A 17,210-nucleotide genomic window follows, 5' to 3' on the forward strand; every position below is an offset into this window, starting at 1 on the left:
GGGATCACACAACTGGGATCTTCTCAGGGACCCTACTAAAATTATAATGCATCAGTTTGTACACAGAGTCCTCCCATGCTTTCCTCTCCAGTTAGAATGAGAACACAAGTTTTTATTTGGAGCGACTTGCCATGAGAATTCTCTCCAGAGGAACAGGCCTGATTTCAGCAGCTGAGGATTTACCCACGTGTTGAATGGAAGAAATAATGTCAGTGTAAACTGAGAGTTTTAAGCAGTAAAGAAGGGCTGGGTGCAGATATGAGACTGGCTCCTGGGCTGTAAGAAACTTGAGGATTTGAGCCTATTGAGGGTGAGCAGATCTGGGTGTATTGGGCAGATAAGCATGTTTGGAAGAAACTAAAACTGCTGCTTTGCCAACCAACCCGCTGAGTGGACAATGTTGCCCTTGTTGAAGAGGTTACTCCCATTACCACTTTTTCACTGGGAGACACCATTCATGGCAATCACAAGGGATTACTCCTTATGGCACTGGTTTCTTCCAGCACGGCTGTGCCAGGGTCCCAAGGCAGCCTGTGCAGGGACAGGCCTGTGGCAGATCCCACTCAGCTCCCCCCCGAGGGAATCCTGGAGGTGCTGTGCCCTCCTTGTGCCTCCACATCCCCTTGGGATGGAAATCCTGCCCATGGCAGGGGGGTTGGAACTACATGACCTTCAAGGTCCACTTCCAAACCAAAGCATTCCACGCTTCTATGACATGGAAGTGTGGCTCAAGGGAATAAACTGGGACCAAATTCCAGCATCTCTGACACCACCTCAAGGGTTTTCACCAACAGTACTGGAAGATCTTCTACATCTCAGCACCAGTGAGAAGGGAGGGAGATGGGAACTGGTTTTGTGTGGGACAACAGGAGAACATTGTTCAGCTTCTCACAGCACATCCTACACACCCCTCATGGATCCCTGGTGCTGTCCCACTGTAACTGATTCCCAGGGGTGTCTGGCCAGAGATTCCATCCATTTGGATTAGCTCATGTTCTTCCCTTCATTTCCATGGCCTCCACTTCTCATTTGGAGAACTTTGGTGAATCCAAACCCAACTCTGTGCAGCCCAATATAGTTCTGGGCTAACACTGCTGCAGCCCAGAGCTACCTCAGACTGACACAGCTCTAAATGGGGACCATAACTCTTCAAAAACAGCCCTTTCCAACACTGCATGAAGGTTACCTGATCCTCTACTTAATATGCACATGAACTGGGATGCCACAAACTTCCCTGGGGTTTCCTGAGGGCTGAAGTAAAACTTAATTATACCAATTGGTTAGACAGACTGTTAAAACTTTTGTTTCACATACACTTTCTATTCCCTCTTCTCCATCTTTTCCCATTTGCCAAAACCTCCTGAAGAGAAAATAGAGATTATTTTACTTTTTACCTTAAAGGGCTCCTTGTGTGCATTTGCCTTATTAAATAACTGCCAGAATATCTAATATTCCATGGACAGCACTGATGAAAATGAAGCATAACATTGGTCAAATGAGCAAGTTTCATGTAGAGCATTGTCCCTAATTTGGTCTCCAGCCAATGAAAATTCTGTACCATGCATCTGTTGGCTCAGGATGAGCCTTTGCATTTAAAAGGGTCTTAGAAAAGACAGGACTTCTCCTTTTTTTGGTCACTATCATTTTGAGCATAATCACAGCCCTTTCATTTATGCCTCACTGAGCTTTTTGTCAGCCAAACTCCAGTTGTCTCTGACTCTTCCTTCTCTCCTCGATGCTGTTTTTCCTCCCAGCACAAAGGAATTGGCTCATGTTGAGCACAATAAAGTTCAGCAACATATTATTCATGATCCCAACAGCCTCTGATCTTTACCAGTTCAGAAATCAGAGGGCAGTGCAGTTATTCCACCTCCAATAAATCTGGAAGGTCCTAAGGAGGAAATCTGGAGCTTCAGCACCCAGTCAGACATCCCCAAACCTGCCTCTGGCTGAGCACACTCTGCAGGCTGATGCATCATTAAGTTCTCCTTTCATGATTTAAAGGGGAAAAGGCCTTTTGCTGGATTTCCACAGAAGGTTAATTTTCCCTTTTCTGGCAGATCTGCCAGGCCCTTAATGGTGGCTGGAAGGAAACAGCACTGCCTTTCTACCCAGGCTTTGCTGGAGTTCGAGCACTAATGTGAGGACCACCAGATTCTTAGGTTTTACCTCTAAGAAATTAAACACCAGCCATTAATAAGTTACCTACTGAAGGCAGCTCAGTTCCTTTCCTGTAGGGCTGCCAGTTGTTAACCAGGAGGTTCCATTCCCTGCCTTCAGACAGGGATTTCTTCCTGCACGGTAAAACATCGCCTACCTGAGGCACCAGGATCTTGTTCAGCACTTCGGTCCAGAAACAGCAAACAGAATCTAGCTGTGGCAAGCAGGGGGAAAACTGGAATGCCAGGGGCAGGATGGGAATCCAAACCACGATCCGCTGGAAATAAGGCCGGTTCCTGGAGAAGCCAAGAATTTCCACCCTGTTTGTTTGAAAAGAATTCACTTGTCTGTGCACAGGGACAGGCTCAAACACAGAGTCCTCTGAGCAGCCTCCCTGCAAACCATTATAAACTTCACAGCACTCGTGGATCTCGGGTTTAAAATAGCTTTTCCCTGAGTCCACTGCTGTTAGAACAGCACTGGATTGATTTCAGGCTTTAAGAAGTAATTGCTGGTCATTAGGGTTGTAATTCTGGTCAGAGATGAGGATACCAAAAAAAGCTTGGAATAATGGGGATGTTACACGAGATGAGGAGACCTCGCCAAACCTTTTTCAACAGCCCTTCAGAAATGTTTTAATTTAACTTGTCTTTGCCTCCTTCTGCAGCCAGGAGCCCTGTATCTCAAACAAGGGAACCATCCCTTCCATTTTCCCAGTTCTTTTCCTCCTCAGGTTCCAAACGAGTCCCCAGCAACCCACACCACTCCTCTCACACTCACAGCCATCCAGCAGAGAGAGATTTCAAGCAGGTCTGCAGTTCTGTGGGGCAGTGATGGAATGAATTGTCCATCCAGAGGAAAATGACCCGTTAAAAGAAAATTGGGAATAATCCATCTGTATGGATTTGTCAGCATTGAGGATTAATACTCTCATCAGGACACTGAGTGGGGCTGGAGAGTCACACCCCAATTAACAAACCAGAGGAACTCTGGGTGTTCAATAAAGTCATCAGCATTGAAGATCTGAATCAAACATCTCAGAGTGAGATTAATCCAGAATATACTTCACAATAATTAGTTTTACTTAGTCAAGACAATACAAATCATAACTCTGTTTTAAAAATCATTTCATATTTGTGAACTGTATTCCAGTAAAAATAATTGTTATAACATTTCCATCAGAGCTAAAGAGGAAATCTTAGGCTAAAGCAAATGAGCAGAGATGGGAAAATAGGGTTTAATAAATTTTGATCTTGCATGAAATTTATGCATTAAAAATTCTACTCAGAGAACCAAACTGTTTCTGAAAGATTGGAAATCTGAACGTGATACATTTTCCTGCACTCTCAGTAATTTCTCATGGAAAAAAAGTCAGGGTTTGTTTAATTTAAAAATAATGTATTTTGCTGTTCTTGATTGCTGGAAAGAAAGTTGGCTGCAGGACTGGTAGAGAACCAAAAGTTTACCAAAATTTCAGTACATAGAGAAAAATGTTCAGGGCCAGGTGTAAAAAACATCACTTTTCATGTCAAATGAAAGCCCAACTCCACCCTCTGCTAAAATTGCTCAGCAATTGTTACAAAGAGCTGGTGATGGTCCTTGCCCAAAATTCAAGGTATTGACCTCTCTGAGCCTTCAGGGGGCAAAGAGAAATCAGAATCCATCGAATTTTAACCTCCCAGACAGTCCCTCTCCTATTGGATTTCCCCCAAACCAGGCAGCACAAGCACAATACAAAACCCTATTTCCAGCTCCACTTAGAATGAATTATTTTCTTTCTTTGCACAGCCTCCTGTCTCTTGGCAAATGGTGTATTTTGATTATAAATTATTTTGGACTGACATCTTCTCTATACACACACACATATACAAATCTCTCTATACCTACTAATATTTTTCTGGGCACTGCCAGCAGTCCTTCAGTTTGGATTGAGCTGGGAAATGCAACCCTGTTCTACTAAAAATTAATAGAAATAATTGTCAAAGTGAACCAAAGTCTTCTCCAGGTTCAACGTGGAGATGATAAAAATAGTAAACAACAGAAAAAAGTCCCAGCTTTGCAGATCAGCTTCCCATGGGATGTGCTGGGAGAAGCTGGGGCTGCCCCTGGATCCCTGGAAGTGTCCAAGGCTGGGTTGGACGGGGCTTGGAGCAACCTGGGACAGTGGGAGGTGTCCCTGCCCATGGCAGGAGGTGGAATGAGATGAGCTTTAAGGTCCCTTCCCACCCAAACCACCCTGGGATTCTGGGATCTTTAAATTTACAACAATCTATCATTTCTTAACCCCTTTAATCTGGGTGAGAAATGAAGATCCAAACCCAGCATGAGTCTAAGCAAGTTTTAGGAGTCAAAAATGAAACTGAGTGTACAGTGCAAAAAAATTACATTTATATACTCTACCTGGAGATTATTTTTTTCCACTATGGAACTATTTAAGTTTACTTTTTTTTTTATTTTTTAACTGCAGCTCTGGGAAGCATTTTGGGCCGTTTTTGTACACCTGCTAGCTCCATTTCATTTGTTTAAACACATTTTATAGCTGCAGTTTATATATTTTTCCAAGAAAATAAAAATGCTAAAAATATAATGTGGTGTTTGGGAGAAGGTAGGTGGGGGGGGACGGGACTGGAAGGAACAAGAGGGCCCCATCTTGGCACGTGTTCCACTCCGTGCCAACTGCAGCACATTCATCATGAGCCTCCAGGATGGGGATTTACCTCTGTGCTCTCATTCTCACTCACACACACGTTTCCCCTCCACACCAAGGAGCAAAATGGAATATGGGGCACAATGGCCCCATTGGCCATGGGTGCTGCTTTATTGCTAATTACAGGCTCTGCCAAGGTGTTACTGCTTTAGCCTTGAAGCAATTTTCTGCTCCATTGGTAGGATATGCCTCGGCCCCTCTGGTGCAGTCATTGTTTTGGAGCAGAGCCAGCAAGGAAGGGTTGCTGTGCATTCAAGGTTTGCTGCACTCACCCCACGGAAAATCTTCATGGGGGGACCCGAGTGGAGAGCAGAGATCTTGAGATTAGTTTGTAAAAAGGGCCTGTGATATTCTTAAATGTCCTTTAAATGTTTTCATTTCGACCAGCCTGACTGCCAGGGTGTTTATCAGCTCCTGTGGCTGAGGCAGTGGTTCATTGTGCAGCTACAATAGAGCATATTGTATACATATACATATATATATATATATATATAGTGTGTGTATATATGTTGTATATATAATGCAGTTGTTATTCGTGACAAGCAAGTGAGAAAAAAGTATGTTTAGTCCTTAACCTTCTCCTCTTCTTGAGAAACAAAGAGTTTAGAAAGGGATTTTTAAGAAATGCTGGACATGTCTGAAATGGGATGTGTTTATCCAAAGCCTTTTATCTGATGCTGGAAATATAGAAGAGCAAAGGAGCTTTGGATCCTTCATCAGGTCCCCTGTTGTCACAAGGAGCACATCACCCTTCCTAATTTCATTTCAGCAATGCAATACTCATCATAGAACCATGGAATGACTTGAGCTGTGAGAAACCTTAAAAATCACCCCATTCCACCCCCTGCCATGGGCAGGGACACCTTCCACTAGCCCAGGTTGCTCCAAGCCCTGTCCAACCTGGCCTTGGACACTTCCAGGGATCCAGGGGCAACCACAGCTTCTCTGGGCAACCTGGGCCAGGGCCTCCCCACCATCCCAGCCAGGAATTTCTCCCCAATATCTCATCTAAACCTACTGGTTTGGTTCCAGATTTATTATCTCCATTTTACATCACTGAAGTAACTAATGTAAAGTCTTGAAAAGAGCTTTGTAAGACCTGGGACAGAGAGACACAGCAGTCCTCAGCCTCTTCCTGCTGCTCTGAGCAGCACCCATGGCCAGACTGGCCATAAAGAATGAACCTGTTTCTGTTCTAAGGTCTAGAAAAGGGAATGGCTGGAATTACTTGAAGATTCATGGACCATTGTGGGCCTACTTATCTTTCAATATGAAAAAGCTTCCTGCCCACTGCCTCTGTGACTTAAACAATTACATCATCTCACCACAGAACATGTTCCCTGGCACAAGGAGACCTTTTCCCTTCTCAGGGAGTTGGTGTTCTTCGACTCAGGCTCCTGACTGAGGCAGCCAGGGTGATTCAGACCTGCCAAGTGACACATTAGCATAATGCATAAAGAGAAGGAGTCTCCACTCCCAACTAACACTGATTTAGCTTGGCATTAAGTACTCCCTCCCTCAGGCTCCCTTCCCCCCAGTAAAAGAAATTCGTGACCTTTGGTTTTCTTTTCAGTCCTCCCCCTCTGGAATCTCTTCCCAAACTGAGCCTCCTCTTCTCTCTGGATGATGGGAGAGGTCTCTCACACCTGAGTCCCACCTGAGCCTTCTCCTCCTGATGCCACTCAGGTGAGAGACAACGAAACAAAGAGGAACCCAAACCAAACAAGGGCATGTTTTGCCTTCCCCACTTGCAGAGGAAAAAGAATAGCCCCAAGGCAAGGAGACTCCCTTACGGCCAAGAGGGCTGACAAATTCTTGTGGTTTTCTCCAAAAGTCAAACCAAAATCCAAGCTCCAGCCAAGCTGAGTCCTGGCAACCCTGCATTGCCTGGAAATGAGAGCAATCGTATCCTAATAGCTATTTGGATAATTGTCCCTGGGAGTGATCTGCCAACCAGTGCTGGAAACAAGTCTTTATTACAAATATAGCATGAAGTCTAATCTGGAATACATTAAAATGTTATTTCTGTAGCTGCCTTTTCCCAAAGTTTAAATAATGGCTAAACCATTTATCAGCTTTGGAGGAGAAAGGTTGTGTATACTGTGCTCTTAGAGCAGAGATGAAAAAAAAAGAAGTCTTCAATAAAAATATTCTCCACTAAAACTCTGTAATTTCTGGTCCCTTGTACATTGCTAAAAATTATTACAAACCCATTTCAGCTTTGCTGAAAGGGGCATGGAAGGAATAGAATACAATATAATAACCAAGCTGTCTTTGGAGGCACCTGCTACAGAACTCTCCTGACATCACTGGAAGCTGCAAGTGGTCAAAGCAGCCAGAGCTGCCCCAGCTTTGCAGACTGGGTGTGAATAACACACAATCCTTAACGTGAGCCACCCACACTGCCCAGCCAGGCACAGGTAACACAGCACTCACTGGGTGAGGGAGGCTGAGAGGGGATCACTGGGGCTCTCTTGGCTGCTTGACTTCAGGAGACCAAACCCTCGGGGATTTTCTACCTGTACCCAGCTCAAGACGTTGTTTTATTCCCAGGTTTCACTCAGTACCTAAGTAAGTTTTCCATCCTGGAGAACATGGTTGGACTGGATGATCTTTATTGTCTCTTCCAACCCAGACCATGCTGTGACTCAGTGATCTTTGTCCCCTGTTCTGAAGACAGTGGCTCAGATGGGGCTGAGTCATTCCCTAGAAATCTCTCTTTCCCTGGGCACTGCTGGATGGTCCATCCACAGTCTGCATGGCTGAAGGCAGCTGGGATGAGTCCCACATCCACACAGCCTTGAGCTACATGGGGGAACTCTGAGCTTAATGTAGGAGGAAATTCTTCCCTGGGAGGGGGGGGAGGCCCTGGCACAGGTTGCCCAGAGAAGCTGTGGCTGCCCCTGGATCCCTGGAAGTGTCCAAGGCCAGGTTGGAGCAACATGGGACAGTGGGAGGTGTCCCTGCCCATGGCAGGGGTGGAATGAGATGAGCTTTAAGGTCCCTTCCAACCCAACCCATTCTCTGAATCTACAAATATTATGTGATAGTAGCTAAGGCACAGAGAACATCCCCAGTACCATAATTTGGGGAAAATATCAAAACATGGTTTTTATACTTAAATCTGAATGGTATCTTGGGCATCAGAGCCCTTATAACACGAGCGCAGTTCTGCACTTTATTTAATTGGTGAGTCCTCCTGTACCTCAAGAAGAGTATTCTGTGTTTGATGGATGTGCTGGGACTGCTGTATTTCAGTCCCTCCATTTCTCTGCCTTCTCTTTTTTTTTCTTCTTGTTATATCTATTAAAGTGATTTATGGCTTTTTCATTGTTCTCCCTGGAGCTTGGCCAACTCTCGAGATCAAAATCCAAAAAAATTCTCCTCAACAAAACATGAGGGTGATCAGAATGAAACAGGACCTGTGGAAAAGATTTGAATTGTGGGAAAGGAAATAACCCCATCTCCATGGAAACGCATTCAGGTTTTCCAGTTGCTCCTGAATAAATGAAGGTTGTGTTCTCTAATTCCTAGACTTCAATTCCAAGCACACCTTGCCTGGAAGTACCTGGGAATGCTGTTAAAAGCATCAAGGTTTCTCTGAGCAGTGTTGCAGTTCCACAGAAATGTTTTTGCTTTTTCTTGTTGGATTTTTTTTTTTTTTCCAGGAAATCACCATCCAAGTTCTTCAGAAAACGTCTGGGAAACACACACAGCCCACAAGGTGCTTATAAGAATTAGCTGCAGTGCCCAAGTCTCTGCTCCTGAGTTTCAAGCCCTCCTAAGTCTTTCACAGCACTCGAGCAGTCAGTAACACCCAACGAGCCCCACGTGGGTGGGACGTTAGTAAAGAAATCCTTAAAGCTCTCAGGCTTGAATTTACATAATGGGAACCCCCAGCCAAGTGTTTGTGGACTCCCCATCCCTGGAAGTGTCCAAGGCCAGGTTGGACAGGGCTTGGAGCAACCTGGTCCAGTGGAAGGTGTGACATTTAATTGGGATAAAGATAAAACCCTCTCAATTAATTTTCACTCACCATGTAAACAGGTCTGAGAACATTTATCCTTAGGAGTTGCTTCTAGCACCAGCAAACCCCCAGCTTCAAACTTCTTTTTTATTTATGACAAGGGGAGCTTTATTTTTAGTGCAAGATAGGAACTTCTTTTTATTCTGTGCCCTTACCTATTAGCCATTCCCAAATTTACAAAAAGAAATAACATAATCCTTAAATTCGGGGAAAATAATGGTTCTGTCCTGCCTCAGAAACCTTTCCTGAGCTTCAATTTTAGCTTTCTGTGTGCTGGTATCAATCTGTAAGTCATGAGATAAAGGAATGCTCCACTTTCCTGAGGAGGTTGTGAATTCTCTACACCAGAGCAGGGATCTCACAGCTGGATTTCCAGAGAGCAATGGATAATGATCTAAACTGCAAACCCTCTTAGATATGACAGGATGCCACGGTTAAAAATCCTGCTGGGGCCCCCATTCTGACCCTTGGGCAGGGCTTTTTTAAAATCATGATCTTTGTGCACGACAGGAAGATTTTCAGGGATGATTGGCCCAGGTTTTCCCCGGGGATCAGTGGACATGAAGGATGTTTAGCACTGCCAGTGAGGGATTTGCCAAGGTGCTGAGCATCAGACACCTCACCTTGAAATCCCACCTGATTCCTGCTGACATTTCTCTGCCATGGCCCATCAGATAATCTGGGTTTGCACTGCCATGAATGGGGCAGCGACACTTCCACTTCTTGGAGGCTTTTTTTTGGCAGTTCCTGCCAAAGCTTTCCAATGGGTCCAACAGAGATGGATTGTCCCTGGCTGCACGAGGAACAGGTAGAAGGTGTTTGGTCTTCTTGCCCTGTTCCCCCAGACTGCGAGGGCCCGATGGCTGCGGGGATCAATAACCCCTGTGTTTTCAGGCCTTGCTTATTAAAGGTGGTGCATGGAAAAAAAATAAGAAACTTTCCCTATTTATATCTGGAAGTTAATGAAGTGAAATTATCACAGCCGACAGGCGCTGGTGTTGTAATTCAGAGCCACGGCTTGGCTGAGAGGGATCTGCAGCCTGTTTTTATTCCAAATAATAAAAAAAAAAAAAAGAGAGCGAAACCTAATCCTCTAATCAGTTCCAATTTACATATTCACGGCTCTTATTTCCAGCCTGCTGGAAAGGGGGGGAAAAGAAAAAAAAAAAAAAGATAGTGTTGGAGTCACGAAGCGATTATTTGATTAAGTAATTATTAATCCCAGAGCGCTGCGATTAATTCCGAGCAAGTTAAACCAACGGGCTGGAGCTGGGCTGGTCACCTTCACACCACTGTAACACCCGGGGCACAGCTCAAGGAGATGGATTTTTTACCTGCTCCACACTGAGGAGTTTTGTTCACTGAAGGTCTCCCATGGGCTCCCGGGGGGTTCATACTCTTGCTAAATGAAGTGTTACAAATTGGAGTTTTATCTCTGGTTAACTGCAATTCCAAACGCTGATCTTTTTATTTTCGGGCTGGAAACCCCGTCCCCGGATCTGTGCTCGATTCATTTGTTCACATGTTTAAATAAATTAGAAAAGAATAAACTCTGAATGTATTTTTTAACAACTTCTGCTCTGAATCTGTCGTGTAGATAATGTTGTGTCTGGGAGTGCCTCAGAGTAGGGTCTATCCACTGAAAGACCTCTCTTTTAAGAGAGCTGAGATATGCACTTCAAAATATTATTTGTCTTCTGAAAAAAAAAAAATATTGAGTGGAAACAAACCTGGAACTTTTGGTTTTCATTTTTATTGGCATTTAAGTATTTTGTTCTAGCAGGCTGAAATCTCTTGCAGTTGGTTGCACACTCAAATACAGAAACCACCTCCTCAAATTCACTCCAGCTTAAAAGCTGCTCTTCAAATCCGGCCTTTCTCAGTCTCTCCCTTCCTTGACTTACCCCTTATCCAGAAAAAAAAAAACAGGAAAATAGAAAGGTGATGTATAACATAAGCCCAGGATAAATCAATCTGTACCATAAGGCATCAAAGAAAAAGTGAGAAGCACAACAAGGCAATACTTCACCAAAAGTACCTTGTGAACCTCTTCTTGCTATAACTGCAATCAATTCATGGCACAGGGGTAGGTTGTACTAGAAAATAGAGTTAATAAATATCCTGGGTGTTCTAAAACTTCTGATAAAAGCACCAAGTTACTGCCCAGGGACCTTCAGTGTGGTGGCTGTGTCAGATCAGTACATTATGGAAGTGCATTTTTAATTCATTGTCCATTATTTTACTTCTTAACTGTGTCTTCTCCTCTGATCTCAGGTCCAAATCCATAACCACCATATACAACTGATGAATATTTGAAATAAAGAGTTTTCAAGCAATGTGGAAACCGAGCCTGGATTTGGGAGGACTTGTTAATGACATACAATATTCATAATGAACAATTCTTCCTGCAGACACTCCTAATGATCCAAGTCTTTCCATCAGCCCCGTCCAGCAATAATCCCTAATTCCAAATCTCAAATTTCCTGATTAAAATGAGTTTTTAAATTCCCTTTAAATTTCCCTTTAAATTCCCACCCCGTGGGGTGTTCCAGTGTCCCATGGCACAGCAGGAACTAAGGGCAGCTGAGATCTGCTCCCAGAGCCAAAATAATGAATTCAGAGTTACTAATCAAAAAATTGCCCAAAGTACTTCAGGAATGACAATAAACACACAAAATCAACCTTCTTCCTGGAAAATGCTGGTATTGATTTCTCTCTTTCCTTCCAAATTTTTGAGCAGCTCTGTGTGACTGCAGCCTCCTGATTGAGACCTCACCAGAACAGCAGGAACCACATTCTGCTGAAGGAAATCCTGGGATGCAGGGAAGTTGCAGGGGATGTAATTTGGGGCAGACTGTAGTGCTGCAAAATCTGTCTGCAACACCATGGAGGGAGTGTGAGGAGGGCTGTGAGAATGTAACCAACAACCTCACTGGCCTTCAAACCTTTCCAAGTTTAAAGGAAATTACTGGTCTGTGCAGAGATGTCCAAAAAGCAAATAAGTACTTCAAATGTGGTTTGATTGTTTTGTTCTGAGACCACAAAATCTTTCTGCTCCTTCGACTTGCTGTCACACTCGGGAGGCACCATCAAATCTCACCAGCCTCTGGGCTGACATTTCATCCTGAAAATGGAAGGGAAACCAGGGGACAGTTCAGATGCTCCTGCCAGGAGCTCTGGAATACCAGCTGCTGCTCCAAACCCAGCCTGGCCCAGCTCCAGGGCTGAGGCATCACTTCATGTCATCCCAGCCATACATGTCCCACACTGCTGAGACCACCCACCATCTTCTGTAGACCTCCAAATGCAAAGTTTCTTCTCTTTAGTGTTTGAAAAGATGTTTTCCAGGTTCTGATCTGGCAATGGCTCCCTTGACTTATTCAGCACGGACTTCTCGGGGTTTGATGGGAGAAGGTGGCCAAGTAACACTGATATTGGGTTGTAAATATTTTCCCCAGGAAGAACAAGGAGCACCGTGTGTTTTGTTAACCACTGGGTCAGAGAATTGAGTGTTCAGAGACATTTGAAAGCCCTGAGGGTTCTTATGCAAACTCTGAAGCTGAGATAAGCCTTGGAAAAGGCAGGTAGAAGAGCCACCACCCAGTGAAGTGATAGAAGGGTTGAAAACTTCAGGAAAACACAGGAATATGGTCCCCCAAAGTCCCATGGAAGAACACTGTGGAATCTGAGACGTGCAAAGAAGGATCTGGATGACAAAAACCCAACCAGCTTGACCACAGGTACTCCCCCAACACAGCGTGTACCAGCTCGTGATGAGATCATGGCAGCTGGAGACTTGCAAAAATCAGAGGAGAGAAGGTTTATATTTGTCTGGTGCTCCATGACCAGCAGAACTGGGAGAGTTCTTTCAGTCCAGTCCCAAAGTAACGCGTGTGCTGCTTTAACCTTTTCAGTTTAAAGTCACCTCATGCCTCAAGGACCCAAAAAGAACAACTAATAATCTGAGAGGGCGGAATAGCAAATCTGTCAGGCTGAGTCAGAACACTGGGCCATCAAGGCCAGTATCCTGTCTCTGAAATGCTGTCAGTATCTGACACTTCAGGCTTAGCTGGGATAATAAAACATTTTCCTCAACCTTATGTAACATCTCGGCCTGGCAAAGAGGAGATTTAAACATTGATTGCTTTCCACTCCCCTCTGTCCCGCGAATGTGAATCTGACTCTTTTCCAAAATGAACAACTCTGATGAGCTGGAATTGGTTTCTGGGCAGGATGGGAAAAGCTCCTCTCTCGTTACTCATTCCTGGATAGATCCACTAAACCTTTGCCTCCTAAAAGGGGCACTCGGATTAGGAGACATAAAACTCCATCCGCAAAATTCTGGGTGCCCAAGGCCACCTTTTCATGGAAGGTGGAAATGCATGTCGTAAGACTTCATGTCTAGTCACTTTATTTTTCCCCATCATGTCTACTTCCTTTATTTTTTTATTTGTTTAAGCTCTCCATTAGTTTATTAGCTTGACAGCAGCCCAGTTAATTAGCCCGTCCTCCCTCCCTCCCCCAGCACCGGCGGCCTGTGAGGCTCCCCGAATGCACACAAAATTTAGTGCTGCTGCTGGGGCACTTCTCAAAACAAATAAAAGATTTGCAAAAGCAGCCACCAAGCATCCAACATAATTAAACTGCATTTGTTACCCTTTCGGCCCTCGCACACAATCGGGGCCTTGTGCGGAGCGAGCACTCCCCAAATCAGGCTGTTTTTCTTCTGCAGGGAAGAGTGCCAGGAGTCTCACCAGCCCAGGTAACATAAGATCCCAAGGAGCAGCAAATGGACAGTCCCAGCCAGAGTGAATGGACTGTGGGGAGATCTATATGAATGTGAATATCTATAGATATATGCAAACACGCACATACAGGGGAGTATAGTTCTGCAGGGGGAAAAAAAAGCAGTGGAAAGGCTCCTAGAAATTACTGCTCCATGCACAGGTATGTAAATGACTCTGGAGTCTTGCTGTCCACCACCTCAATCAATTACAAGGTTATTCAAGATAAAACAAACACCATTTCAATTAACTGCACATACAGCAGTGGTTAGAGGCACACGCAGGGAAGAGGAAGTGGGAGGAATTTTTGGAAAATGGAACTTTTTTTCTACTTCTTCTGGAGATATGCACAAATAGAGGTTGCCTTGAGGTGCTGTGAGTGGAGCCATGAATGGTCTTAAAAACTCCAGCCTAAAGCCATCATGGTCTAAACTAAAGACAAAATGAGGGGGGTGAAATGGGAAAAAAAATGAGTGAGCATTTAAACATCTGTTTAGTTTGTATTGGCACAAATCGACTATTTGTGAGAGGAAGTGGGAGCAGAAATCGGGGCAGATGCTCAAGGATCCCTAATTCTGTTGGAGACAGGATCCAGATAACAAGTCCCTCAGCAGCTGTGTGTGAGCACAGCTTCCTGACCCCGATGGCCGGGAATGCTGAAGCCTCGCAGGGCGAGGACACAGCTGGCTGAGAGAATCTGACAACAACCTGCAAATTCAGTGGTGGGTTGAGAAGACAGAGGAGGAATGAAGACACAGGAACTGGGCAAACAACATCAGGGTCATTTTCCACCTGTGCCACAGACTTTTGCCTCACCCTGAGCAAACCATTTTACCTCTTTCCCTCACTTCGCACTCCTGTGCAAGAGGCAACTCCTCAACCTTCAGCCGTCTGATGCATTCACAATATGAGCTTTGCAGGCCACTCAACAGAGGCTTCGTTCTCCCTTGGGTCTGTGTGTGCCACCACTGGACTGCAAATCAGCTCCTCTGGTCATAATCCATCACATTCTACATGACCAGAGGCATCCGGCCCCCAAGGGCACAGCTGGTTGACAACAGGGCACACAATGTCTGCCATATTAGTGAATAAATAAAATTGCATTCTCTGCCTTTCTGGGAATTGGCTGAAATTATATTTCGATTGTTATTCGTCAATTGAAACGATGGACTAAGAGTTTCTGGTCAAAAGTTCCTGCAGGCTGTTCCCCTGCAACCAATACAACATTAAACATGACTTTTGTGTGATTTTTCTACTTGTTTGGCTGATGGAGTGAAACTTATGATCAACTGGCTTTTTGAACAAAATCATTCTTTATTAATCAAATATTTCTAGATGAAATACACCCAGGCCAGGAGATAGGAACAAAATTTATAGCCCCAACACCATAAATCACTGTCCAGTCTCTTGCTCACGGTCATAAGCAATAAATTTATTAAGTTACAGAGTTTTCATCGGTGACTTCAGCCACAAGAGCTGACTGTGAGTCTGCTCCCAGCCCCTGCAACAAGGAAAAGCAGGTGTATTTGTTGACTCCCATTTGGAGGGCATTGGAATTCTGTTACACTTCCATGTCTGCTTTCCCATCACTTGAATTTATATTTGTGACAGAGCAGAAACCCCAACGTCCTCACTTATTGTGGTCCCACCTAATGGGCAGTAACTTCTTGGGAGCAAACTGCACATTTAATCCATGCCAACCTTCTCTTTCTGACTGCAAAGAGTGAAGAGAATCTTGAATTTGGGGAGCAACTGAATCAAACCCAGAGCTGATAATTATCACTCCTTCAGTAAAGATTCAAACCTCAAACCCCTGGCATTTAAAGAGGTACTTGCATAGGAAGATGAGTTCCAAATGGCCTTGATTTCAATGCTTAATTAAATTCAGAAAAACCAACTCTTCCTGAACCCTTTTTCCTCTGCAAAATGTTTTTTCCTCTTCTCCATCAAACTCACTGCCAAGAGCCACCCTAAACATCCAGAGCTCCCTGCTCAGCACAGACACAGCGTTGGGTTTTTTGTGTATTTCCCAGGACTATTAACAGAGTAATATAATGAGAAATGAACTGAGGTTAAAGAATTCAGTACCTCGTGTATTTTCACTAAAAACACTCACTGCATCAGGGGACCTGCCAAGAGGAGAGTTTAATATCGTATGAAAAGGAAGAATTTTCATAATGACACTTGGCAGTGGCTACATCCCCCCCATGAATGGAGCTGCTGGGGCTTTCTCTCCTCCGCTCTCCTATTCTCTCTCTCCTCTCAGCCCAATGGCAGGACAAGGGATTTTCATTTTGAAGTGCTGGGAACAATGGGAATGAAGATTTGGGCAGCCCTTCAAGGGGTGGGGGACTCCCACAGCCTGTGGTCAGGCACCTCAGTTTGGAAGGTACTTCGGGAAAGAAGCTTTTCAGGCTACGCTGCTTCTGTCAAAAGGGGAAAAGTGGATCCAGAATACTCAAAACTGCCTAAAAATTTTAATCTGTGTGAATCTTTCTCCCTGGTTTCCAGATCTAGCCAGTGAGCCAAAACAATTACTTCCTTTGTAAATTTGATTTGAGACTTTTCAATGCAAACAGCAGTCGCAGGAAGAATCACCTGAGCCATTAAGACCCTTTCAGCTCCAAACAAACCAGCTACAAGGATACAGCAAATCTCACATTTTGCCTTCTATCCTTTTATACCTGGTGACTCTTGCCAAATTGCCCAATTCTGATTGTATTCACACAAGCACTCCATTAGTGGTTGGAGTTATATATTCTCTTACAGTGGTGCTTATTCCCTTATTTCTCACTCCCACCTGTTTGAAAACTTCATGCCATAAAAAAAGAAAAAATAAAATAGAAATGAATGATTGAACAGGGATAATAATGTTTTCCATAATGTAGACCAAACGTTCTTGATATATTCTGGTTTATTATGCAGTAGACACTAGTTCTCAGTGAAAAGCTCATGGTGTGGCAGAAACTGCTCCCACTCCCCAGTGATGGACTAATTTCAAATGGTTTTATCATTTTTACTAAAATTTCGGTGTCAAAATTTTGTCTGACTCAAATCAAACTTAAACCTGACAGGCTGCCCCAGCACATTTTTAAGTGGAACAAATACAACAAAACTCTCGCATGAGAAAGGCCCAACACCAGGAAAACAGTTCCTTGTGGAGAGATGGAAGAGCTGTGGTCCCATTCTGCTCTTTCCAGGTGACATTTGTGAATTAAAACAATCCCACCGAGATTTTGGGGGCTCAGTATCCACCCTCAGGGAGTCACTCCAACCCTGCAGCAATAAAACCGAGCACACAGAGCTCGTTTTCACTGAGACTCTGGGTATAAAGTCAGTAGAAAAATACCCTGGAATGAGGATTACAGAATGTAACTCTCCTTCAGAGGTGACGCAGGGCCCTCATTTGCAAGTGATAAATGTCACTGCTCTTCCATCTGCAGCCTTTTAAAACCATTTTGAGGGAGGTGTAATGAGGCTGCACAGCCTTGGAGGGACAGGACAGGGGACAGCCGAGTCATCTGAGCTTTAT

This window comes from Pseudopipra pipra, chromosome 19 (genome assembly GCF_036250125.1).
Source record: "Pseudopipra pipra isolate bDixPip1 chromosome 19, bDixPip1.hap1, whole genome shotgun sequence".
In the NCBI taxonomy this organism is placed as follows: domain Eukaryota; kingdom Metazoa; phylum Chordata; class Aves; order Passeriformes; family Pipridae; genus Pseudopipra; species Pseudopipra pipra.